Source organism: Topomyia yanbarensis, chromosome 3 (genome assembly GCF_030247195.1).
Source record: "Topomyia yanbarensis strain Yona2022 chromosome 3, ASM3024719v1, whole genome shotgun sequence".
In the NCBI taxonomy this organism is placed as follows: domain Eukaryota; kingdom Metazoa; phylum Arthropoda; class Insecta; order Diptera; family Culicidae; genus Topomyia; species Topomyia yanbarensis.
In genome coordinates this window covers 394603817-394623461 of record NC_080672.1, presented here as the reverse complement: position 1 = coordinate 394623461, position 19645 = coordinate 394603817, and the positions used below count along the sequence as shown (strand labels likewise).

Sequence of the window (19645 nt, the reverse complement as noted above, 5' to 3'; positions counted from 1 at the left end):
TAGAGATTACGGAGTAGGGAAAATTATGAAAATTTAGAGCCGTAGTACTCAAGTGAGAGCAAGAATGTGAAATATACACATCGGAAAACTATAAGTGGCACGGTCATTAGAAACAGACTTAACATCTTACAGGCTAATCTTTTGTCTTCTGCTGGCAGGTGTCGAGCTTACGTAGCATTACTACGAATCACTCAAGTCTACCAACATGTCTCTTGGAAAAGACAGACTTGTCCCTCTTTACCGTGGGAACCGACTTTATCATTTAAGGATATCGCCAATTTTTTCAAACGATGATTAATAGAATGAATTTACATATATAGAATCATCGTTTGTTACACTGCTCTAGTACTTGTTAAAAAACCAGTGCAATGCGTATTTACCGCATAACCAAAATGAAGAATTCGAAGGGGCACGAAGCCGCTGAGGATCCGTCATTCAGGGTGACCGGAAGAGACAGCCCCTCGCAGGCAAATCTGTGATCCACTCGTTTGCCCGTATTACTCAAACATTGAATTAGCTTACGCCCGACATCTCAACAGCGATGTGGCGTAGCCATGTTAGGCGTAAATATTAATTTTTAATTTATAAAGAAGAATAAACCAATTAATTTTGGACCTTCAGCTGTAGCACGGCTCAAAATGATGCCGAATGACTTTATTATTCCCACAGTCTACAATTAAATCTGTTTCCTTGTAGATACAAAATGGCAACTGATCTCCAGTGTAATCACTTCTCAAAATTATGCCAAATGTCCGTTATGCCAGATGGACCTCAATTTACGCAAAGTTAGAAATTATGCCAAATGACCGTTAACCTGGAGATAAAATAAATTATGCCAAATGGCCATTATGCCAAATAACCGTTATGTCAAATGCCCGTTATGTTAAATGACCTTATGTTAAATGACCCAGACCCGACCGAGCTCCATACATTCAGGAATTTCGAAATATATTGATTCAGTAGCACAGTAAAACAATCTGTGTCGATGGTTCGGTTTGTTTTTAGAAATCTGAAACTAAAAAACAAAAGGATTATTAATGTAGTAATGATATCATAGCCGAGGAGGGCGTTTGTAGGCGTATTTTGACTAAAAATTTTGCTCATTATCATCATGAATGGTGATTTTTTGATATTTTGGACCATTTGTGATTGTCCCGATTAAATAATGGAACCTGCAATTTCAAAACAGGTTTCTAAGTATGATTCGAACGAAGTCAATTGAAAGATGTGTTCCAGTCATCAAAGCGAGTTGCAGAGAGAGAGAGAGAAAGAGAGAGAGAGAGAGAGAGAGAGAGAGAAAGTGACGTGTAGTTCATTACACTTCCGGAAACAACATGGAACATGTTTTTGGCAGTACATAGGATATAGAAAGGATCTTCGCATGCTGGATACCGGTGAGACCGGTTCATGCATCTTTTCAATTTTTTTTGAATATCATGGCAATATGGCCTGTATTAAGCAATAACATTTTTTCGCCTTTTGATATCTCCGTCATCTATGAAAACTGTTTCGGTTCCGAGCGTTTTCCTTAAATAGATGATAGGACTATTATGAAATAAAAACACTTGTAAGGACGAGGCCAGGTGTGTGGAGTTGAGCAGGTCTACGCCATTGTAGATCGTGGCGAGGTCTGTTATGGCAATGGATATGCTCAATTCTGCAGCTTCATCTACGATTTGTGCAGGTGTTCGTGCTATGCTATGCTAAATTTAGCTCATTATCATCATCGTGGCCACACAATTTGAGTGCACCGAATTATGACCGATTGTATTTTAGACTTTCAGGTTACTCGATCTTAGGTCAACCTTTTCTAGTCCCCTTGAACGTACAGCGCACGTACATCTTCCTCGATTGCTCACAGTCAGCGAGATTGGTGTCTACCGCGAACTCGAAAATCGAGACCGCTTCCAGGCTCTCTGCTGAGCCTAACTTTAACTGGTCTCTCCTTCAGTATTCGCGGTACATGTCCAGCTCACTGTAGGCTACCGTGTTTTATCAGCCATCCGATGTAAGCATGTTTGTATACATAGCACTGCTCGTGCTTCGTGTTTCGCCGAGTATTAAAGGCACCGTAAACATTGAGCACTCGAGAGCTTGCCCGTGCCTCATGACCGTCAAGAGCCACACGGAGTATCAGCGATCTGTATAAAACAAGTTTTGGTCGCGTTTGTAGGCAACGAGGGCTTAACTGACTACGCAAACCAACGAAAGTCCTATTCGCAGAGGCGGACATAGCGTAGTTGGTGAATAGATTACCTTGTACGCAGCTTACCTAGGTTCGATTCCCAACGCCGTCCATAGGGTTAGAGATTTTACTAAAGAGATTTTTCTAACCCGAAAAATAAGCGAATGACCCTAAGGTTAAAATTTCTATAAACGAAATAAAAAAGTTCTATTTATAGCGTTTTTACTTCGCGGCTAACATAATTATTACATGTCCCTAGCGTTTCAATATATATGAAGACGTCGACAGCGGCGTACCGTATCCGTTCGATTTCCACCTCGAAACTAAAACCGTTCAAAACTCGCTCTCTGCCAGCCACCAAGTACATTATCTTGTCAAAGTTTATAGTAAATCCGCCTTCCTTTTAAAAGACACAAACGACTCTTCCGCTACTCTGCGATCAACGCCAATGATGTCGACAAAAAATATGTAAGATCTCGTGATGATGGTTCCGTTACTTTGCACATCAGATCATCGTGTCGCCCCTTCCGGCACTGTGTTGTTCAATAGATTAGAGTGCATCGTCCTGTGTTAATTAATTTAACATTACAAATCAGTCGGAAGGCTCGACATCTATTTTGAGGCTTAATTTTGTCCCAGTCAGCGTCATTCGCATCAACTTAGGGACTATTCATGAATTACATAATGCAAAAATTGACCAAAATGGACTCTTCCCTCCCCTCACGTAACAAATTGTCACAAATTTCTCATTCCCCGCATCCCCCTATTACGTAACAAAATTCCTCGAAAAATTTCTGTGGTTAAAACATGTTACGTAACGTTCAAGCTTACTTCCCCTCCCCCACTTATCATAACATGTCACAACTTGCTGAACCCCCTACCTCCTAAAAGCATTATGTAATTTATGAATGGTGCCTTAGTCGGGAAGACACGATCACTATATTGACCCTCCCTTCGAAGTCTACAAACACATGGTGAGTCCAGAGATTGCATTTTCGGAATTTATCCAGAATGTGTCGCAGGGTCCGTCGCCGGGCGTCCTTCTCGAGCCCCGCTTCACCGACAATGGATAGAGCCAACTGGCGTAGTCTGCTAAGCAGAACACGGGAGAGTACTATATAGGTAGCATTGAGGATCGTTATGCCCCGATAGTTTGTGATACTTTTTGACGATAGGGTATATAAGCCATTTCAACCTCCAACCAAGTTTCAATTTCTATTTCTTCTTCCACCCAGATCGTACCGATGCACAGTGTCGCCTATCCGGACAAAACCTAAAAAATGTATTTTAGATTTTCCATGATTTCACATTTTTCTCTGTTTCTTAATAGGTTGAATAGAGTCTAATCAAAATATTAGGTTCTGAGGACGAAAGTTCGATTTGTTACAGAACTTCAAAAGTGAAATAGATGATGAATTCTGCAAAAAACTGTTTCAAACCTAAGTTATTCCAATGAATATATCCTTTTAGTTAAGAGTCCGATTAGGGTCGAACTGGTTTCATTTGAAAGGTTATTCGCTGAACTTAGAGTTGCCATTCGATTTAGGCGATGCAAGCCTTTCTTCTCGTTCAGACATGAAGAACAAATAATAAATCGTGCAATAAGTAAAAGTTATAATGTTCATAAAGGCTGTATTTTTTTTTGAAACAGTTCGGAAAGATCTCTTGCTGTTCATGATACTTGAAAATTAGTGTTTTTCCGAAAAATAAATATCTTGTTTTGCCCCTTTCCGCCCCGAGGTATGAAAAAAAATTATTTTTCATGATATGTCTGAAGGAGACGCCCGATAGCCTTTGATTACCCAGGGTTCGTAATATAATTTCAAAAGTGCTGATTCAAATGGTCCTTAGTGACAAATGTAAACAAACTGAGTGCTGATTCAAATGGTCCTTAGTGACAAATGTAAACAAACTGAGTTATTTGCAGCGCAGCATGTGATTACAACATAGCTAACGAATACCGAAAACCAGGACTCATTATACCCAGTATTTATCAACAAAATAACAAGCATTATATAAAAAGTCGCCAAGTTTTCATGATCATATATTGAAATTTTGCACTTGAGACCTTTTAAATTGAAAGGACCTATGCGCGAAATATTTCAAAACCTCTGTAACTGTTCATAGGCGCCATGCAACAAGATTCATTTCATTCTATATTTTTCCCACTGCACATAGGTACCTAGTAAAAACGTCCTAAGCAGCAAAATAAAAGAAATTATTTTCTTCTGTTCATGCGACTTATTTTCGAAGTTGAATTTAGAAAGTATAGTAAATTAAAAGATAATTGGAAAGCTTAGTTATTCTAAAGTAACATGCCATTCGTTGGTTTTAATCACTTCCAGCCAGGTTTGTTAGTATAAACTAAAGTTTCCCGCATTTTTTCTGCAAGACTTCTGTTAAATCCAGTGCAACTATTTACCATAGTAATGAAGAACATTCGTATTCCGGTGCTTATTTTGTCGAAAACTTTGAAGAAATTCAATATTCGTCGTAAGAGCAACCTTTCCTGAAAAAAGCCTTATGTGCGGCGTCGTATGATTCTTAGGCCCGAAAAAAGACCTATGTGAAAGGTCCTATAATTTTCAAAAGGACGCATCATTCTAAAGCGCTTAAAAACTTCATTAGCACTAAACATTTCTTGTTTTTAGTATTATTCACCTAAAGAGCATAGTCCTTAGACTATATTGGCATAATTGTTCCATCAAAACACATATTTGTTCTCTAATAGGGAGTTGTGTTTGGTCCATGTAACTTCAGTCTCGTTTTTCTCAGTTCGAACACAATGTCACTTAGGACCTTTTGAATAAGTACTTTTGATTTATAGATGTGTCTTATTATTATCAACAATTGAAAAAATGTGTATTCTGCCAAAAAATTCACTATACCTAATTTTTTGAAAAGGAATTTTCGGATGTAGTGCACATTATATTCGTAAATATTGAATTTTGGAACCACCCTAGGTGCCAACATTTTGAGGCAATAGAAAAGCAAAAAATAAACATCAAATATTAATTCAGCCTCACAAAATTACCTTAATATGAAGTTTTCATCAAATTCGGGACACTTTTTAAGGTTTTGTCCGACTTTTGTATGGACGGTGATCACTGTGCGATGGCGTAGTGGATTTTTTTCTTATAGCCGGTCTAGTACAACTATTATATGGCAAGCGAGGTTTTATCCTTCCTAACGACCTTACCGTTTTTTATCTCTCGAAAAGCCTTCCGAATTCGTCTAGCGTGGGTCGATCTACAGCTTGTCCATCATCCTGAATCTGTATTCTGTTCACCTTCTCCTCTATAAATTTGTTCGATTAGAAAAACTCAAAATGCTTCATCCACCTGGCAGCAACTCCCGTGTGATCTGCCAACCGATTTTCGTCCCGGTCGTTAGTCGAGATCTGCGCCGGGGTGTTTTCCTTCTTATCTTGTTGGTCGTTTGGTAAAACATGGTGCTTTTTCGTCAAACCCACATTTCTTACGCCCCCCCCCCCCACCCTTTGGTTCAGAATACCTACAACCGATTTTCGATTCTTTCGTCGTGCTTTCGGGCATAATCCTTGACAACATCCTCGACCGACAGTCGTTGTATTTTTAGTCGCGAATCTTACACACCACCAGATAATGGCCAGAGTCGACGTTCGGTTCTGACATAAATTACATAGGAGAAATGTCTTTCAAAAAATGATCGACTTTCGACCAAGTAACGCCATTCTTTCACGCAAAATAGATGCTAAATGTCCATGATGAGACAATGAGGCTTCGTTAGCATCTGGGTGTACAGTTTCCGGATCCGTGACTTTCCTACCGTATTTTGCCGTTCGTCACCATTTGGAGCCTTCTGCACTTTGTACGCATACAGCCCCTCCCGATACTTGGCTCTCTGAACGAAAGACTTGCTTCAACTTTTTGGCCACATCTCTGACCGAAGCATTGGGATTCCGCTTGAACGCTTTCACTACACGCTTGTTATCCTGATCACTAATAGAACATCCATTCTGACCGCATTTCTCCTTCCGTCCGATGCTCAGAGTTTGGTAGTAACGTTTAATCACACGAATCATCATTGACTGCACGATTGCGAGTTATTTCCCGATGTCTCGATGAGAGAGTTGAGCTTTTAATAGGTGCTTGCGAAAAATCAATTCGCGACATTGCTTTTCGGGTGACGCCATTGTTTTCAATTTTCGAAAAAGTGGCGGCGATAAAAATACAGTGTAAACAATACACACGAAACTAATTGGACCTAAATTTTGAAGAGAAAATACCCGATGAGTTATTTTCTACAGCGTTTTTCCGTGATGCAATTTGATGTGGGACACCCATTACAGATAGTAATTCCTTTGGCTTCGGCGAGATTGATCAACCTTAGGCGAGAAGATTTCTCGTTCTCGAGTTGCAATCTCTACCTTCAAGTTTTGAAACTCCCGAGTAAGTAAGGCGATTTTCGCTGGTTCCAGCAGGGTTCTGACGTTCGAAGTGTGAGTTTTCAATCAGTTTCCGTTTGGCAATTTGGCACTGTTCGACTAAAAAAAAACAACTTGAATGTGCTGGGACCGCAAATTGTTTTTCGGAAACTAGATGAAAAATTAAAAAATTGCTACATTTGTTAAGGAATTTGCGTTTCGACTTCGTTTGAGCAGAATCCGACACTAACATAGTAACAGGACTAAACTAGCGCCGGATTGTCGCTGGCTCCAAATACTCAGGAACACAAATTGTGTCGCGGTTTTTTGTGAGCTAGCGTCAATCCGGCGCTAGCTTAATCCTGTCACTAAGTTAGTGTCGGATTCTGATGAGACGAAATTGATACGCAAATTCCATAACTAATTTAGTTTTTGTGCTCTTCACGCGCAAAGATGGTTTTAAACAATTTTCTTCTTAATGGAGTAAAAATAGTTTTTACCAAAATTCCATATCAACATTTGAATTGGTCTAATAAGATTTGTAAACACACTTTTGTGTTGCTGATTTCTCTTAATTTGTTATAATTTCAACACAGAAGACCTGTGAAATTGATTCTACCAAGGGTAAAGTTGTTGATTCATGTGTATCTTTCATGAAATTCAACTCGACAGCGGAATAATGAGCGAAATAAGTTTGTTTACAAAAATCTCATTAGCCCTTTTGAAGAATTGATATTGAATTGTTCTCCACTAAGGAGAAATATGGGTCATTCCATGCAAGTGATCAAGGCACGTGTAATCGGCCTTCACGGATTTGAACTTGCGTATTCGGAGTTCAAACATAATTTTTCGTGAAGTAGACGAGAAATGATGAAAAACTACGTTTTTGGTTTGCTTCTAGCAGATCAGGGTCGATTTTTATGACCGTTTGAAGATTTTCTCAATTTTAGCCAATAAAAATGGATTTTTATATGAGAAAATGGGAGTTTTTCCCTTCAAAGCGGTATATCTCAGGATGCGCTCATATTATATTGAGATGATAGTTGTTTTTTATGTAAAAATGGCTGAGGAACGCGATGGCATTAAAATTTTCAAAGTTAAAATATATGTATTGAGAGAAAATTTACCTTTAAATATTTAACTGAAAAAATCGCATAGTTGGCAGCACTGCCGGCAAAAAACAATATTTTTCTAGACTCCTTGAACAATTTTCTTCAAAAGCCAACTTGCGGTTTGATTCTAGAGTAAATAAAACCGGAGATATGATCAAAAGAAAATCAAAGGTTTTGGCAATTTGCCAAAACGGGATGTGCTCCCATGCAAGGATGCAAAATGCCTACCTTTTCTGCGGCTGTAATTTTTCTGCCTACATTCTCATTTCTCTCTTTATGCTGCTGTCGTCCGCTAGTGCAGGACGTCCAGCGCTGTACGGCTGCCTGTGTGCAAAGCAGTAACATGACAAGAAACTACTGTCCCCAGTACAGCCATCAGACGCGAGCGGTACAGCTTCTCTTTCCTTATTTTACATTTTTTAATATTTTCAATCTTTTTAATATTTTTATTCAAAAATGACTACAATGAATGCGGCTCACTTACGCCACAGCTGGCATTAACGCTTTCGTGTGCGGGCCTCTCCCTTTGACTATGCAGAGAAAAATGTACAAAGCGAGAGAACAAACTTTACTACGCCACACTCTCACCGAGCAGTCGGAGTACAGCAGCAAAACAAAAATGTATTCTACTGCTGTACGGGAAAATGTACTCGGTTAGGTTACCGTTCTGGCAAGAGCTGTAGTGATGCGTCGCTGTAGCGGGCTGTACGGCTTGTGCAAATGTAAATATATCGAAAAAAATGTAGTTTATCGGTACCGTTGGCATCCCTGCTCCCATGACCCGAGGGGTGGTTTAATTGACACAAAAATTTGGGTTTTTATATATTGGCCCTAGATGAACAATTCCTCCAAATTTGGTTCAAATCCGTGAAGGTCGATTTCAAGTTTCCATCTTTTTTGATCACTTCGCATGGAATGACCCATATAGCATAGTGAAAAAATGGCGTTTTTCCTTTGTCTCTAACAAGTCTAGATCGTTTGTCTAGATAATTGAATTGAATAAGTTTTTTGTATTATCAATTATAAAAACAGCCATATAGCGAGTTTAAAAAACAGGTAAATGGAAAATGACGTAAGTGTCTATTTTTGGTGTGCATTTGATTGATGAAATGGATGCCGTAATTAGATTTTGGATACAAGGTCGCATTATCAAGTTATGCACTTTTAAAGTAAAAATACAGAAATCAATTTTCAAAATAACTTATTGCGGTCAAGACTTATTTATAGATTTAGTGTCTTCATTAAAGTTGTTGAGAATGATATTATAACAACTTTTTTGAAGACTTGGGTGCTCTAGGTGTGCATTACGAATGTAGAATAATATTTATGATGTTGTTTACGACGAATGCGAGATTCGTTCGAAAACTTTTCGAACGATTGAACGAATAGTAAGCCTATTTGATTTTGCTGTCGTAGACAGGAATACAAACCACTTTCGAACGAATCTCGTATTCGTCGTAAACAAGAATAAGGGTGATAGTATAATATTTACGAAGTTTCAATTAATCCATTTTTTCAATATAACTTTTTATAGCACGTTTTTGAAAGCTCGTACCATGGATAAAAATGTGTGTTCTAAACAACTTTGTAGAAGGTCATACAAATATTAGAACGACTTGTTTTACAAGGGCTCCCTCGTACCACCTAGTATATCTAGATATCTAGATCATGTATTTAAGAATGTTGTTTCTAAGGGGCCGTACATAAATGACGTAGCTATTTTTCGGCGATTTTTGACCCCTCCCTCCCCCTTCGTAGCATTTGGTCACAAAATTCTAACCTCCCCCTCGTAAATAACGTAGCATTTACCTACCCCCTCCCCCTCGCCCCATGCAAAGCGCCCGGGTGATGAAAAAAAAAATTGCATATGTTTCACACCAAAAAATAATGAAATTTAAACGACATGTACATCAATACGAATGTAAACATACAACGATTGATTCAAAAATTTGATTGAAAATTACGTTAAAATCAATTGGAGCATCAAACAGCATACAATTTTACACTTTCAATCGTGTAATATTACATGTCATTCATTTTACAGCAGTATTCGAGTAAAAATACATAAGAAGCGCATTGGTTTTCCGTTTAAAGAAACTGTAATTTTCAATCCACGTGTAAAATTATAATGAAATTAGTTGAAGAAAGCACGACAAGTCGTGTGTGTTTGTGGTGGATCTTAATTTTACATTTATATTCTTGCTCCAAATATGTGCATGAAAATAAACTTAAAATTACAAAATATTTTTTGCTAGTTTTCAATTATTTTTAATCCTCCGGAAGTCGCGCATATGGCCCACTCAACGAGCAGCCTCCGGTGCCCAAAGACGATTCGCTAGCTTTTCAGAGCAGCGTGCACTCAGTGCACCAGCGCGACTGTCGGAAGGTTAATACATGTCCTTTCAAAATGTTTGACGACTTTTATCAACATTTTCATTATAACAGCAAATTGCATGCAAAATAAGCCCATTTCATGACAAATATAGTGTTGATAGTTTTGTTTTGAATTTTATATGTCAAGGGGAGCATGAAGACAAGTTCTCTCAGTTTACGATCGTGCAGCTGCCAATGATTCTAAGAACCATACGTTCATCTAAATTACTAAATTTTGTTTGGTTGAATCCGAAGTGAAAATTTAATTCAGCTTCCAAACTAAGTCTACTAGTTAGCAACATTAGCTAACTAATGTAGCAAGTTAAATCCGCATACAAAATCTTTTCGTATTTTTGCGAACTTGTAATTAGGCCATTGCAAATATTTTTTAAAAATTATGTCACCCCCCCCCTTCAAAATCGCTGAAAAAAATCAGAGGGCAAATATTTTTTTTTTAAATAACCAAAATTCAAAAAATTGTCACGTTTTATAGAACAACAATAGCTTCCATAGAGTTTTGCTTTTCGTAACTGAAAACTATTATGGTAGTTTTAGAAATTACCATCCCATGATAATTTTTATTTTGACCATTCTCGGGTAAATGTGAAGTTTAAATGAGATCATCGATCCAGTCCAATATCAAATGAAACGTTTGCTAGTCGCGGAAGGAAGGACCCATCTGTGTATTATCAAACGAAAATCTCATGGAAAGGCTAATACAGACCGACTTCTGAATCGATTCCATTTTAAACGCAACAGTCGATAGAGACATAATCGATCGTTGCATTCGAAAATAATTTCGATAAGGAAACAATCTGAATTCAAATCAGACTCCTGGCGATTTATATGTGGTTCAATATTCAATATACATGAGCTTCAGCGAAAATTTTTTGACGATTAAAGATTTCATATGGGATCGTAGTGTTCATACCGTATTTCCGCAGCCATATGTGCGATTCTTATGAACTTGATCAGATCAAAATCTGCTACCAAACGTTCCATTTAAGGCTAAGCTTGTGAAAATCGAATAAGTCGTTTTCCAAGAAGCCGAAGAGACATTAATTCTGAAATATTCCATGAACCAGAAACATGCGAAATTTTCGAGATAGACGCTGGAATCAAAAGAACTTTGTCTGGTCATCAGCGATCAAGAATGCTCTAGCAAAGCTAAATATAGATCTTACAAATAATGGTATCATCGGCACTTACCGCAGGGGGAACCGGAAATCCATTATCGATGTCAATTTTTGTAGCCTTGGAGTAACCGGAAAAATGGACTGAAAAGTGTGCGAGGATATATCCACAGCGACCACCAAGCGATCTGGTACAGCATTGATAACAGGACTATGAACTACACATGAATATGAATATGTGGGAGATATATAAACGAGTGAAGATGGAAAACAGCGATTTTTCACAGGAACGTGTCCGTCGCAGAACTTGAATTTGAGGGTATCCTCTTCAACCTAAATGCGAACGAGTTCACGGCATTACTAACAAAGGCGTGTAATGCGACCATACCAAGGGATGGGAAACCGAGAAACGGTCGCCGGGTGCAATACGACGATTATCGATCTACGTATAAGTTGCCTCCGAGCTTGGAGAAGTTGGAGATCACTTCGGTTTATCATCTCGCTCAGTTCAGAAGCTAGAAATCGCTCCGCTGCAATAGCAGGGCAAGTAATCAAATTTACCCGCACGACGCTTGGTCTATTTGCAAAGGCAAAAATTGATTCCTTCTGCCTAGTGTGTGAAACGTGAGCAAACAATGAGTGACAATGCAAGGCAAAAGTATATCACGATGCGGGCAAACTGTGTTGCTGTTGACTACACGAAATATCCGGTAATACCATCAATTCATGAAGGGGATCAAATGTTGAAGGTGAACTTGAAGTTCAACGTAGCTTGCGGTACTTTATGCGGTGCAATTCCACCATTTACGTCATGCGGTACTGAATATGTTAAAAAAACATTAGTCAAGCAGAATCATTCGCTTCCCAGAACAACATGAAACACGTCATCGAATGTAATGACATTTTATACAGTATCCCAACGTATATAGATGTTGACAGTATTGAAATAAAGATACATGACCTGGCACCACGTACTAGTTCCTTCGCTATCAATCCTGTCAAAATACGGAGAGGTGAATAGTGTTAAGGAAGATAGTTGGAGGAACTTCTTCACAAGACTCCACAACGAAGTTCGTGTGGTGAGAATGCGTCCGACAAAACCTATTCCCTCTTAGTTGACTTTCACATGCTAATCACCTAATGATGTTGAATATTCTCAACGAACACTAGTCACGCACCCAGGACAGATTCCTACCTGTCAATATTGTGATCATCCGCTACACCACGGGAAACCTTGCGCAGAGAATACTAAAGAAATTCCACCTGATACGACCAAAGCCGGTATACAATCATCGTATGTTAAACCACAACCAGTTGGTAAACCAACGACTGCAGACTGGGCATTCACAAACACCAGCTCAACAACGATCGGCCCCAGTACCACTAAACCAGCTGTCATTACCAACATCGAAGTAACAACGATTACAGCAAATGTTTCCAAACCAACAACCAACACCACCAATAAGGAATCTAATACCGATGAAGAAGGATTTACAATAGCGACCCGTAAGCACAAACAACAAATAAGAACATCCGACGATGAGCAAAATGAATGCAGTACCGATGATGACATGGACGGAAACGAAAACGCGAGAGAAGACGGACCAAATGACCCCCAAGGTGCGCTCCACGGCTTAGTTGTGCTAACGCATTGAGCCGTGTCAAATATATTTAAAATTAAAACAGAAGTCAGAAAGCTCAAGGGAAGCGAGCTGCAAGAACCGCTCTCAACAAAGCAGTCAAGCTGTACAAGAAAGCCTTGCCACAAAGCCAACGCGAATTTCCTTAGGAGAGACCTACAAAGTTGGCATAACAAAGATAAAAGGCTCAGCTGCACCACCCGAAAGGTGCCCGGAAAAGATGGAGGTCACCATCGAAACATGAATCTATTTTCGCCGTACAGTGAGGAGGATGATCACAAAGATGAAGATCGATTTACCAACAAACAGCTTATCGAGATGGCGAAAGCCATTAAAGTGAAGTGATACATGAGAGCCCGGATATGTTCAAAACGATCCGATAATTGGAAGCGACAAAGGCTGATGTTGCTTCCGATGCCGGGACAACATGGAGATCTTTCAGCGTAGTCAATATATCCCTTGGTAATGTTAGAGAGAAGGAGTAATCCTGAACAAGCTAACGAAGTACGCGGACCGTGAGAACGGCATCTCATGTAATTCGGCTTCCTTATAGGCAGGTCTACAGTGAAATCCATCCAAACGGTTGTGGGAGCTTTGGAGACAGCAGAGATAAGGATATCGTTTTTGCGTGGTGGTTCCCTTAGACGTGAAGAATGCTTCAATAGTACTAGCTGGGAAGCAATCGCCCATTCGCTGAACAGCATGAGTAACTCTGCAGGATATTATAGAGCTACTTTCAGTACCGAACACTGATCTACGAGACAGACAAGGGAGAATCACAACTACAACTGACGTTCCTCGACTCGACGCTGTGGAACGCAGTGTACGATGGAGTATTGAAGCAGAACCTTTCCAGAGATATAACGATTTTCGGCTTCACGGATGATGTGGTGTTCCAAGCAATCGGACAATCGCTAGAAGAGGAGACACTCGACACGGAGACGATTGCCCATCATAAAACAGAGTTGGTGATGACTAGCAGCCGAAAAACAGCGCGGTCGGAAAATATATCATCGATTTGAACTTTTAAAGTTACGATGATTATGTTAAGGGGAAGGCTGTGAGAGCAACCACAGCTTTGCTTGAGGCGCCAGTGTACTGGGCACCACGAACCAGCTGGAATCGCCGGACCGAAGCATGTGAGCAGACTAGTTTCACCGTCAGGGACAAGATCGAGTAGGTCGAGTGAAACACCAGCGGTGGGTCGTCGAGTTTTCAACGAACCGGAAGCAGCGAACCAGAAGCTACGCTCCATCCGGTATCGCCGAACCGTCCTCGCCAAGTACTGGTTGGCCCTTTGAGTAGGATTTATGGACTATGCGAGAAGATTGCGACAAACTGGGAGCTAAATGATTCACGCAACAGGCATCGGTATCGGGAGAACTTCCGACGAGGAATTAAGATGGCTCGCGAAAACAGGAACTAAATGGTTCACATAAACGGGAGCCAAATGGCTAACGGAAGTTCACCACTGCGATTAGCCGGATATGTGTTCGGAGCTAAACCGCTCTAATGTATCATTTTGTCTTAAGACTGAATCATCCTCCCCACGATATAACACTTCGATGCAGTCTCGTGGAACAAAAGGAAGGAAGAAAAGTAAGGACTATTAGTAGTGGTTAGGCACAAAAGTGAATCCCACCTAGAACCAATGCACCTTTGAAGCTATTTAACCATACTATAAAACATGCAGACGTTTTCAGATATCGACGAACTGAATCTAGTGGTATATGACGCTCGACACTCCGGGTGTATCTTAAAAAGTCGAATTTCAGAGTGATTTCACAGTCTTCCTTATATGAAAAAGGCAAAAAATGAACTGATGATTGCTATACATTTCATAAATCCGTACGACTATCAAATGAATTTCTCTGATGTGGCTACCTACTGCGTAACAAGATGGAGAAAAATGCAAAGATTTCGAAGATGTACACGGAATTGAGCCGAATTACTATCATGTACCAAACAAAAAAATCTACAAGTCTTCAAGCACAAGCGATAAACCAAAGCTGATGTTTCCACTAGAGCTCGAAAAAGTATAGTATGCACAGGATGTACGTTCGCCAGGCTACTGTATACGAAATACGCAATAGAAAAAAATATCAGAGAAAACCATATCTGAGATGAATAATTCCATTGTCGCACACTTTACCTTTGGATTCATTCCAGAATGTTTTCCAAAAGTCCATAAGTGAAATGTTGCAATCCTGTTTCTGTACATTGTTATCAAGCAGGTTCACCTTTGACCGATTTTCATGCCTTGTGTGTACAGTCGGTCCATGTGCCGCCACAACGGAACGAAAACTATTCAAGCAACCAAAAGTTAATACCTTAAAGTACTCTTAAATGTTTACATTAAGTTCTTAGAGAACTTTCAAGCTTTTATTGGGAATTTAAAAATTGCACTGTTGGGAAAATTATTTAAAACGAAAACTTTAGCATCCCTTTCCTATGTGAACTTTTGATTGATTCAGTAATGTTTGCTTGAATTTTTCTAGTAAAACAAATAGCTCAACCCCGCTATACGAAATCACCCTGCGGAAACGTCCACGAGAACAATCGAAAGAAAATGCAAGAAAAAAAATTGTGTTTATTAAAATAAATATTAATTTTTTGTTTGCCCCCCCCTTCAGAAAAAAATTTGTACTTGGACATAATTTTTAAAAAAGATTTGTAATGGCCTTACGCGAATCGTAAAATTTACCTCAATAAAAACCGCATCAAAAGTAACTTGTTTGCATTTAAAATCATTTTTCTTGGGAATGGAGGATCATTAAATTATTTTCTCTAAACAATGGGTTTTAAACTTAATGCTACGTCGTACAACTTCTGACCCTACCCTCCCCCTCGTCACACTTCGTCACAAATTTGGTATTCCCGCCCTACCTCCCAAAATGCTACGTCATTTATGCATGGCCCCTAATATCATTCTTAAAAATTTTACACACTAGGACACTAAGTCTCTAAATAATGTTTTTTGAGGAATTGAATCTCCATTATTAATTTTAGCGGAATTTATCACAAAACTCAATCGTTTCCTAGCTCTCGACCGGAGCACATCGTTTCGCTATTTCTGTGCATGTAGTCGGTGCTCAGTCATTTTGCAGAAATGAAGGTTAATTTTTGTATTGGTTGATTGCCGGCGTCTCGGCCGGTGGTGCAAAATAGACACCCATTGTTCTCGCTGGTGCAAGATATCGATCAGCAAGTCAAAAGTGTTTTGTTCGCGCAGTACTAGAATTAAACAACAGCCAGCTGTATTGGCAGGATCAGTGCGTCGTTGGAATACCGTTATTAAGCTAAGTAATTTTTTGTCTTTCTATAACACCGTAATTGCTTTTCTCCGTCTGTACAACTGTTGACCCCTCTCCTGATGGTCAAATGGAGGTCGAATAGGGTTCGACGTCTAAGCTCACCCACCCTGTACAAGCTATATCCAGAACTCTCAACCTCGTCCATTTGTGGTCTTCTGTCGGCCCAAGACTAAATTGCTGAGGCTTCTGCTAAAGTCCTGACATGACGGTTCTCGGCTATGACGACTAAGTGATAATATATTGATTTCGAGAAAGAACGAGTTTAAAGTTTGAATCGCAGCATCCTTTACATTAGTTTTGGAAAGTAATTTATGTCATAATTCTTGTTTATTGTTTACATATTTCCAATCTTGCAAAAGTCGAATGTAGCTGAAGAAATTCTTTATCCAGTGCTATCATTATCTCATTTATTGATGTTTTGCGACTTAGTCCGGTCTGACTTAACACCGACCAATTATGCTTGGGAGTAGCGAAACATCTTTCAATGTGCAACTCCTGGTAATCCTAGTGTTTATTGATCAATACCGGCGCCGGCTAGGCCCGAACGTAGATCGCAGAAGGAAAGGGAAGGAATGGTTAGTCCGATACTTGCTTTTGCTAGGGGCCGTATATACTACTGCGCACTCCACAAGTATCACAGGAGGAGGATATTTTTGTTAGTAGGATCTACTTCTTCTTTACCGACGCCAGAGAGGTGACTACACTATCTGGACTAGATATCGATCCACCAAACTCATAGACCAGGGACCAACAGCTTTACTTCCCTTCCGAAGGAAGACGTGACCACACATTTTTTCACCTCAGAAAAATCTCAACGACCTCGGCTGGAATTGAACCCAGACCAACTGGAATGAGTGGTGGTCACGCTTACCACTCAGTCACCGGTGCCGTCCAGACAAGGTTAGGGTCGTTTTATCTAACTCAAAGCAGGCAAACGATGTTGCTTGCTGCGAGCACTTTACGCGAAACTTTATTGTGTATATTCCAGCTGTAAGGGTAGAAGTTGAAAGTGTCGTCAGCGATGAGAGTTTGACATGCGAGGATCTGTGCAGTACGTGGTTGGCTGTTTTAGAGATCGTTTACTTCAGCCGGTCAAAATACTGGATGCCACCTGCGTTTGAATTCAGTAGTAATCGCGGGAGATAGCTCGAAAACATACCCCCAATTAAATTCGCAAGGTCCATCTACCCGTCCGTCAGTTTATACCCCGGCCCTGAATTGCTCTAAGTGTAAACGTGACGAGTGAAAAATATTTATTCAAAATCAAGCACTAAGTGTAAACAATTGGGCCACACAGCCACCCATTGTGGCAATAAGGCTCGCTGTGGAATATTCAGTGAGAATCATGTGGATGATTCGTGCAGTGGTAATGCTGAAAAATGTCCGAACTGTGCACAGGGTCTGCATGATCTCTCGGCATGTCCCGCGTACTAACTACGCGGGTATAAACTAATTCGTGGGACGTCCTAAGCGTTTATTCGCAGAAATGTTAAAGAAAGCTACGCCCCTATCATCAACAAACCGCTATGCTCTCTTACCTTGTAACGACCCACAAAAGGGACCATCTGCTAGAGTGCCCAGAAATTGTAGGAATAGTAGGAACATTTCCTTTCCTAAACTTCCTTGTAAAGGCCAGAAGGTGTCCCTTGACGGGGCTCCAAAAGTGACATCTCTTGAAAGTGCTGTAATCAAACCGAAGCAAGCTCTCTGACATTGTGAGCTGGACAATTAAAACTTTCACTATTTCCGATCTTATTAAAGTCTGTTGTTAGCTTTTCTGCCTACAGTAAGATCATTTTTAAAGCAATAGACTGCTAAATGCTCCCTTTCAGCAATTGTATCTTTCGATGGTTAACTCATCGAACGAGGTCACGGATTTGGTCACTGTCCTACAGTGTGAATAACTACAAAAAAGAGGTAACCAAAGTGGCCCTAACATTTTTGGTGGGAAACAAGTGTTAGAGTAAGATCTGGTGTGCAAAGAAACGGTACTATCATTACGAGATCTCGCATGTTTCTTGGCTTCCGAACGACATAGACATTATTGGAGTCGGTCGTAGAGCAATTGAAGAGGCCTTTGTGTCTATTAAAAAGAGGCTGCCAAAATCGAACTGAATATGAACTCTGACGAAATAAAATACATGGTAGTTAATAGAGAACCAGTCCACCCACACCGTGGTTCCGAGTTAGGAAGGGATGCGGTTCAAGGTTGTCGACGAGTTCATATATCTTGGAGAACTAATGACATTAGTGACATGTGATATCGAAGATAGCCGTGGCATAAACAGCGGTTTGTGGCTGTAAATGGGATCTTATACGGTTCACGTATTTAGCTGAACTCCCGTAGTCTAATGACGACTTTCTCCATACATATCGCTGATACTCTCTGTTGCTTTGTACGGACAAGAGGCGTGGTCGTTGAAGGAGATAGATTATCGACTGGTTGGTGCTACAAATATTGCATACAAACATGGTGATATCGCAAGACTACAGTTGGTCGGACATGTAGTAAATATGCCGGAAGGGAAAACAACTAAAGTTATGTTCAGCTGTGAACCTGGATGAGGTTGTTTACTGTGCAGATCCCGCACTCAAGGAATAGGCACGGCGAATCTTTTTGTTCAAAATTTGAATAAAAACAGAAGTCAAAAGTCGTGCTACAAACGAAAGATGAGTTTTTTCGAACATGCGTGGAATATGAACTTTAGACTTAGCTTTTGGGTCAGATAGAATCATACTCAACATTACCCATCTTTCGACCACAATTCGTATCGACCGATTGAAATGCTATTCGACTACGTCTAGATAGTGCAACTCGCATACGCATGACTTCTGAATTCTTCGCCAATAAGAGAGCTTACGATTCTGTAGCAATTGTTATTTCGGATAAACATCACCGTTACCTTTTCTCATAGCGATACGGCAATATCAAGATGTGGTTACATGTATTTTCTACGAGCCCTCTTCTTTACATTTTGTACCTGAATAGTATTGAAAACTATTTTGCATCTACTAACTCATGAACGCCAATACAAATGGTAAATGATTACTTGATTTCTGTCTCAGAGCTAAATATTTCAAGAACTATATTCTCCGAGCAGAAACACACCTGGTTTTCAACGAAGTGTGATCTAGTTCATCTTCAGCTTCTAGTAGTGCATAAGGTGCTCGCTTCAATTTTGTATTTAAGTACATGAAGGTTGGTTCAACTCTAAATATACTTGAAGAGAAAACATCAAGTATCGAAATACTAAATACCAACAAAAGATTATTTTTCATTGCATATTATTTTCATCTTGGTAGGGGAACCCAGTGAAACTTACAATAGTTGTATAAAAATAGTTCCAAACATATCGCCGCCAAAACATTACATATCCATCCACTAGAGGCGCGATTAAATGTGAAGCAGACTCGATATAAGTATTGTCTGTAGCGTACTTGTCTGTATCGCTCCTAAGTCACCTTCACGCGATAGTAAAACAT

At 39.8% G+C, this 19645-nt stretch overlaps 1 protein-coding gene across 6 annotated transcripts in view; it reads left to right on the top strand.

Moving 5' to 3' along the window:
• Positions 1 to 19645, top strand: part of LOC131690809 (septin-7) — a 118446-nt gene that overhangs the window by 63391 nt on the left and 35410 nt on the right. The window lies entirely within an intron of this gene.